Source organism: Capsicum annuum, chromosome 11 (genome assembly GCF_002878395.1).
Source record: "Capsicum annuum cultivar UCD-10X-F1 chromosome 11, UCD10Xv1.1, whole genome shotgun sequence".
Classification (NCBI taxonomy): domain Eukaryota; kingdom Viridiplantae; phylum Streptophyta; class Magnoliopsida; order Solanales; family Solanaceae; genus Capsicum; species Capsicum annuum.
Window position 1 is genome coordinate 37,162,607 of NC_061121.1, and position 9,102 is coordinate 37,171,708.

Genomic DNA, 9,102 nt, shown 5'->3' on the forward strand with positions numbered 1-9,102 from the left:
TTTTATTCTTTTATTTTTCATCATTCAATATCATTTCATAAAGTTATAAGAAAATTAAAATATTCTATTTTCTTCTTCAATATATGTTGTTTGTAGTTTTATTCTAATCAGATGGATCCAATGAATAATTAACGATAAAAAATAATAAAATTTTAAATAGACTAATTTTAATAGGTAAAAAGTTGTGTCAAACCCCATCTTCTCTCTTGATATCCGATTTTAATTTCGATAATTTCTTGTTCTCATGTAATAAGTTTTTAGTTCTTGATTTGTTGTTCAATGTTATGCGATTTTCAAAGAATAATTTAAAGATGTAAAGAAAATACATTATAGATTAGGATATCCTTTAGGATTTTTCGTTCTCATATGAGTTGAACTCCAAAAATGTTTGTAATATTTAGAAACGACAAAATGAACTGTTCTTTAGTACCCTTTTCAATTCACCAAGTTTAATTAGGTAAAGTTATAACTTCTTTGCAAGTTTGGCTTTATGGATAACTTCAAAAATTGCTCATCAAATATTTAAATTAAATAGTATGACTTGTCCAAATTTTGATTCAATCAGAAATTTTGCCATTCTTTCGAGACTCATGCTAATTCATTTAGATTTGTCATGTTTAGGTGAATTGAGATTGATAAAAAATCAAAATATTTAAGACGTGTATTTTACCTTTCAATATTTATATAGAAATGAAAGTAAATTTAAAATATTTACTGTCAGAACCCTCTCTGCGGTTATATATAAGTCCTAAATTTAAAATATCATGCTCAAATATTTTTCGATTTAGAAGTTACAAATTTCACGCTATGCTAGTTTCGATTGATTTCAGAGTGAGGTGTGGCCTAGTGAAATTTGAAAATGATTTAGAACGAATTAGTGGTAGTAGTCTAGATTTATAGCTATCTAAGATGATAAGGAACAGGTATAAATTTATGAAATTAAATTTGAATAAGTAGAACCCCCAAAATTGATCTTAGTGTAATGGGAACTGTTCGGAATGTCCTAGGTTTGAGGTGTGCTGAAAGGAGTTTTTTGATAAATACGAACATTATATCCCATCGACATCACTATATTGGTTAGCACACCTCTAACCTAGGACATTCCGAACAGTTCCCATTACACTAAGATCAATTTTGGGGGTTCTACTTATTCAAATTTAATTTCATAAATTTATACCTGTTCCTTATCATCTTAGATAGCTATAAATCTAGACTACTACCACTAATTCGTTCTAAATCATTTTCAAATTTCACTAGGCCACACCTCACTCTAAAATCAATCGAAACTAGCATAGCGTGAAATTTGAAAATGATTTAGAACGAATTAGTGGTAGTAGTCTAGATTTATAGCTATCTAAGATGATAAGGAACAGGTATAAATTTATGAAATTAAATTTGAATAAGTAGAACCCCCAAAATTGATCTTAGTGTAATGGGAACTGTTCGGAATGTCCTAGGTTTGAGGTGTGCTGAAAGGAGTTTTTTGATAAATACGAACATTATATCCCATCGACATCACTATATTGGTTAGCACACCTCTATAGTGGCAACCTCCATAGAGGAGGAATTCCCGTTGTAGCGGTCGTTGACTGCCTTTGACCGTTGCTATAGCAGGAATTCTTCGGCTATGGTACTTGCCAGTTTATCAGTGTGTTGACTACTATATCAGTGTCGATGGAACAGAATGTCTGCCTTCACCCAAAAATTTCACTTCTTGTAATACACCTTAACCTGGGACATTCTGAATGGTGTCCTTTATGCTAGGACAACTTTCAGGAGTTCTACTTACCAAAATAAAATTCTATAAATTTCTATGAGTTCCTTGTTGTCTTAGATAAATATTAACAAAGACAAATAATGATACCCTTATCCAAATTATTTCAAATTTCCCTAGGCCACACCTTGCTTCCAAATCGATCCAAACTAGCTTAGCTTGAAATTTGTAAATTCTAAATTGGGAAGAAATTGGACATGAGGTTTTAAATATAGGACTCATACGTAAAGATGGAGAGGTTCATTACAACAGATAGCAATCTTCCCATCATTCGCCTTTGAACTATCAAACGAGAAATATAGGTTAAATAGGGAAAAAGAAGAGTACCGATATCTTCAAATAATTGAGGGTACTTATCCCGCATTTCCTTTTTGGTCTCCCAAATGGCTTCCTCAACTAGTCTATCCTTCCATTGAACCTATACCAAATTAATATCCTTTTTCCTTAATTCATCTCAATCTAGAACCACTACTGGTTCCTCCTTGTAAGTCAAATCCTTATTTAGGACTGTTGAATACCCCTTAATGATGTAGTTTTCATCCCTTGGAACCTTTTCAGTATTGAAACATGAACTACTAGATGGAATCCCGACAACCATTGCAGAAATCACCATGACCCCTTTTTCAGAAACCACATGCCCCAAAAGGCAACTAAGGACAACTAGAGTACACACTTCAGAACTTAAAAATTAACTATTTCTCCCTTAAAATCTCCAATTCTATGCGAAAATAGCCTACGTGTTCTTTTTTAATCTTGGAGTAAACAAGAATGTCATTAACAAAAACAATAGAAAAAGAATCAAAGAATGACTTGAATATCACGTTCATTAGACTCATAAAGGTTGCAGGTGCATTAGTCAATCCGAAAGACATTATCAAAAACTCATAATGGTCATACCAAGTTTTAATCAAATGTGTAGAACATGTTTCTCAACACTTCTATTTATAGTATTACATAAGGGACTTCAAGAGGTGTCATAAACATGACATTAACTCTTGAAAAAGTGAAAGAATATGGATGAATGAATGATTAATGAGGAAGTAGTGGAGGTGTGAAAATTACTACTTAAAGGAGGAGTAATGCCTAGAAGTTATGGATATCCACAATAATAAATACTTCCCATTAGATGTCCATTGAAAAATAATGTGTCTCGCTAAAACCTTACTAAGAAAAAAGTTCTATGAAAAAAAATTATAGTGAAGGAAAAATAGTACACATATATTCTTATATGCATTGTTTGCTGCCTCGTTAAAATAAAAATCTTTCTAGGAAAATTCATTGGGACAAAACCTATGCCAAGGGAAAAAAAAGTGCAGCGCGCACTTTACTCCCCTGATACAAACAACATTTCATTTTTTGGAGACGGCACATTCCAATCTTGAATATCAACTTCTCAAATGTTGAGGTTGGTAATGCTTTAGTGAACAGATCTGTTAAATTATCGCCAAACAAATTTATTAAACATCTATTTCACCTTCTTCTCAAGATCATGAATGAAAAAGTATTTTGGTTAAATGTGTTTTGTTCAGTCTCCTTTAATGTAACCTCCTTTCAACTGAGCTATACATGTAGTATTATCTTCATATAATGTAGTTAAAATATCCTTATTCAAAATAAATTCACACGTTTCTTGAATATGTTAATTCATTAATCTCAATCATTAATTCATTGATCTCAACCAAACACACTTCCGACTCACTTCATGAATGACAATCATTTTTGCATAATTTGAAGAAGTTGCAGCTAATGTTTGCTTCGTTGAACGCCATGATATAGTCATTCCATCGTATGTAAATAAATAACCCGTCTGAGAACGAGCCTTACGTGGATCGGACAAGTATCCTATATTTGCATAACCAATCATTTCTGACTTTGATTAATTAGAATAAAATAATCTAAAGTCAATGATTCCCTGAAGATATCTAAATATATGTTTGACACCATCATGACTTTTGTTGAGGAAGAGCGGAATCTTACCAATAAACTTATCACAAAATAAATATCTGATCGAGTATTATTGGCAAGAGACATTAGTGTCCTGATTGCACTAAGGTATGGAGTTTCATCATCAAGAATTTTTTCATCATTTTCTTGAGGCCAAAATGGATCTTTATTTATATGAAGCGACCTCATAGTCATTGGGGTACTCAATGAATGTGATTTATCTATTTAAAATCACTTTAAATTTTTTTCGTGTATGTTGATTGATGGACAAAAAAATTATTTGTCAAATACTGAATCTATTGGCTGATATAAAATTTTGTCTTTCCAAAATTTTCATTTCAAATTCTTTCTTTAAACACTCACAGCTTCTGAAAGATCCTTAGGAGTGTCAATGATATCCAAGTCATCAGCGTACACAACTATAATAGCAAATTCAAATTCAGACCTTTTTATAAGAATACAAGGGCAAATAGGGTTATTTTTGTACCCTTCTTTTATCAAATATTTGCTAAGATGATTGTACTACATTCGCCCTGATTGTTTCAATCCATATAAGAATTTTTGGAGCTTTATTGAGAAAGTATCTTACGAACTTTTATATGCTTCAGATACTTTGAAGGATTCTTAAATTTTCATAAAAATATCATTATCCAATGAGCCATAAAAATAGACTGTGACATTCATTAAGTGCATATCAAGTTTTTTATGAACTGTCACATTTATTATATATCTGAAGGTAATTCCATCCACCACAGGAGAATATGTCTCCGCATAGTTAATGCTAGGACTTTGTAAAAAGCCTTGTGCCACAAGTCGTCCTTTGTACTTCCTTCATTTTATTTTATGTGTCATCATTTAACCATACATGGAGTTTCAGAAATAAATAATAAATTTGTATAGTTTACAAAATTATCCTTCTTAAAATTTACTTTTTAATTGTGTTTTCTTATTAAGTGGGATACAATAAGGATAAAATGGAAATAATGTTATTAAATAGTTACTAAATAAGGAAACATGACATTCTTTTTGAGACAGACCAAAAAGAAAATGACGACACATAAAATGGGACAGAGGGAGTATCTTACAACTTTACCTTTTTCATTTCGTTTTTGCAAAAAAACTCATTTGTACCCCATTATCTTGACACTTTCAGGTGCTCGGACTATTAGCTCGAAAACTTTATGTTTTTTCAAGTAAAGTCAATTCCGCTTGAATTGCATTCTTCTATTTTGACCAATTATTTATCTGTCTACATTCATTGACAATTTTGATTCCAAATTCGCATATTGTTGCATTATTTCAGTATCAACATTGTAAGAAAAAATATTGTCAACCACAATATTATTTAGATTCCACCTGTTTCTCATCGAGACATAACTTATTGAGATTTTTTTATTCTCATTAGGTTCATGTATTTTAATCTCCTTAGTGATCTTATCATTCGTTAGATTTTGAGGCTTTTTTTAAGCAATTGCCACCATATCGTGATCATTTATTTCTTTTCTTTTTTGAGGATTTTTATCCTTTGAACTAATTGGTCTACCACATTTCAAACATGGCCTAGACTCATTTGCATTAATCACTTATCCTATCAAGACATCAACCCGAAGTGAAGCATTTGCATCTAGAATATAAGATTTAGTAATCCTTGGAAGGTTAGTAAATGCATCTGGCAGCTGATTTATAATATTTGCAAGTAAATCATCTTTTGAACCTCTTGCTCACATTGATTTGTTCGAGAATCTAAATGAGATAGTAATATTGTATTTCAACCTATCTCATGCTCCAGCTACTTATGTTCTCCCCCTAATGTTGGGTAGACTGATTCATCAAAATGACAATCAGCAAATCTTGTCGTAAATAAATCTCCTATCATAGGTTTCAAATATTTTATAATGAAAGGAGACTCATTTCCAACTTATATCCCCCAACTTTTTTTGGGGTCCTATCTCTGTGCGTTGTGGTAGAGCAATTGAAACATATACCAAATACTTAAAAATTTTAAGATGGGAAATGTTTCGTTCTTGATGAAAAGCCAACTCTAATGGGGAGAATTTATGATAATTGATTGATCTTATGTGCATAAGTGTAATTGCATGCAAAATAGCATGCCCCCATATTGAAACAGGAAGTTTTATCCTCATTAACATCGGTCTAGCTATCAATTGAAAATGTTTTATCAACGATTTTTCTAGACCATTTTGAGTGTGAATATTTCAGTGGACATACAATAATCATTAAAGTACTGAGATGTAAACTCACCAGCATTATCAAGAAAAATAATTTTTATTGCATAATCTGAAAATTGTGATCTTAACCCTATATTTGAGCCAACAATCTCGCAAAAGTCATATTGCGAGTTGACAATAAGCATACATATGACCATCTTGTAGATGCATCTACCAAGATCATATAATTTAAAGGACCACATCGAGGGTGAATTGGTCCACATATATCACCCTATATATATTCCAGATATGCAGGGGATTCAATCTCAACCATAATTACTGATGGTTTAATAATCAACTTTTCTTGAGAACAAGCAACAGAAGAGAATTTCGTTGATTGAAGAATATTTTGAATCTTTAATGTATGTCCATGTGAATTCTCAATAATTTTGTGCATCATATTTAAATCGGGATAGCCCAACCAATCATGTCAAATGATACAATTATTAGAACTTGTAAGTCTTTTGTTTATTACGGCATGTGATTCAACGATACAAATACTTGTATGATACAATTCATAAGAAAGTGCGGATAGTTTTTCATGCACAAATATTTTTTCTTGCGTTTGTTATAGTAATATAAAGGTATTCAACTTTTTCTTCATTTGCAGTCTCAATATGATAGTCGTTTTGGCGAACAACCTTGAAACTTAACAAGTCTTTATGAGACTTACTATAATTTAATGAATTATTAATGGCCAATATTGTTCCTCCAGGTAGTAATAAGGTCGCTCTTCCAGAACCCTCAATCAACTTTGTAATATCGGATATCGTATTAACATAGGCATTTTTCATAATGAAATCGGAGAAATATTTCCTTTCTCTTAATATAGTGTGAGTCGTATCACTATCAAGAAGGCACATATCTCCATTACTCATCTTGATTTCAATCGAATATTGAGAAAATTTTATTATCCTCAAAAAATAAAAATACATGATAAAAAATGTGGAGTCTCACAATCTTACAGTGAAAATTAAAAACTTTTTTCTTGAAAAATAAAAACAACATAATGAAAAAAATATGATAACTAAAAGGAAATTACATAAATAAAACAACATAATTTATTTCTCCAATATAATTGATCAAGATTTAATTTTGATCTCCAAAGAAGTCTTCAACTTCCAATGAGTATATCATCAAAGTCATCATCTTTCAAAATCAAATTTGCGTCAACATTGTCATCATATTTTTGTGCAGGTCCTGCCTCATCATCATTTTTTAAAGTCAAGTGTGACTCCATTCGGACATTAAAAGGGGCCCCACCTTCATTTCTCTTTCTTTTGAAAGATTCTTGATAAAGTCTAACAAAATGCTTAGGCGTCCGACATTCATTCTTTCAATGTTCTTTCATTCCACAACGATGACAATTGTCTCTTGAAGGTTTATTTTGAGGACTCATTTGGTTATCCTTCATTATTTCAATGGTCTTTCATGCCACAGCGATGATAATTGCCTCTTGAAGTATTGTTTTGAGGACCCTTTTGATTCTCCCTTTTCTGGTTACCACCATCACGATGATTATTATATCGTCCCCTATCATTGTCATGCCCATACATATTATTATGACCTTAATTTTGCCATCTTTCAAACTGGTCATGTGTTTGTACCTCATTTGCTTTTGGTAATGGAGCAGTTCCAGTGGGACGGGCTTCATGATTTGTCATCAAAAGGGCATTATGTTTCTCAGCCACCATAAGGCATGAGATCAATTCAAAATACTTCTGAAAGCTTTTTTCACGATATTGCTGCTACAATATCACATTTGAGGCATGAAAAGTACTAAGTGCCTTTTCCATCATGTCCTCATCATTTATAGTTTTCCCACATAATTTCAATTAGAAAACAATCCTGAATACAGCAGAATTATATTAAACAACGATTTTAAAATCTTGAAATCCTAAGTGCATCCACTCATAACGAGCTCAAGACAATACCATGGCCTTTAGGTGATGCTACCTTCCCTTCAAATCAATTCATAGTTCAAGTGGATCTTTCATTATCAGGTATTCAACCTTCAATCCTTCATTCAGATGATGAAGAAGGAAAATCATAGCCTTACCTTTATCCTGACTCGACGCTACGTTATTCGGGTAATAATAGCACTACGACCCTTAGCAGCTAGGTGAATTTCAGCGTCGAGAATTCATGACAAGTAATTATTTTTAGAGATGTCAAGTGACACAAACTCAAGTTTCAACAAATTCGACATGATGAAAACAATTATAAAAATAATGTAGTTAAACAAAAATACAATAACATAATGTCAAAATAATAGACCTTTGTTCTTTCAAAGATTTAACAATTTTTTTTAATAAATCAGTGTTACTTTTTTTTTCACAAAACAAAGGCGTTTTAAAAATACACCATGAAAGATTAACTTTATAAATACAACATGAACATCTAGAATGCACAAAAAAATAAACAAACAAACAGTTGCTTCAAGCTAATAAAAACATCAATCCAAATAATAACTATAAACAAAACACAAAATATGAAACAAAAAATTTACACCAAAAATGTTACTGCCTAACAAATTTAAAATGAAATTTCATGTTGTATATGACAAGAAAAATTAAGTGCTGGAGATAGACAAATTATGATAATGAAAAAAAAAATGAACGTAATTGAAACTTAGGACAACAAACGTATATTTTTCTAGTATGCATATAAATTTGGCCAATGCTATTATATTATTGCAATTTTTTAATGTGTAAGTTTAACGTTAAAATCAAAAGTTTGATAAAAGAAAATAACAAACTACAATATTCAAGACAAGTAAATTAAATATACCTGACCAATTGAAAACTTGAAAAAGAGTAGAGTCATGCTGATAACTTATTTCAATATAAGAACAAGATTACAAGGAACAATAATAACAATATAGAACAAGATAGCAAAAGAATATAAGAAAAGTTCTTTCAAGTGTGTAGAACATCTTTCTCAAGACCTCTATTCATAATATTACATAAGGGGGCTTCAAGAGGTCATAAACATGACATTAACTCATGAAAAAGTAAAATAATATGGATGAGTAAATGATTAATGAGGAAGCAGCAGAGGTGTGAAAATTACTACTACTTAAAGGAGTAGTAATAACTTTTGAGTAGTAATACCTAAAAGTTATGGACATCCATAATAATATCTTAATAATTATTT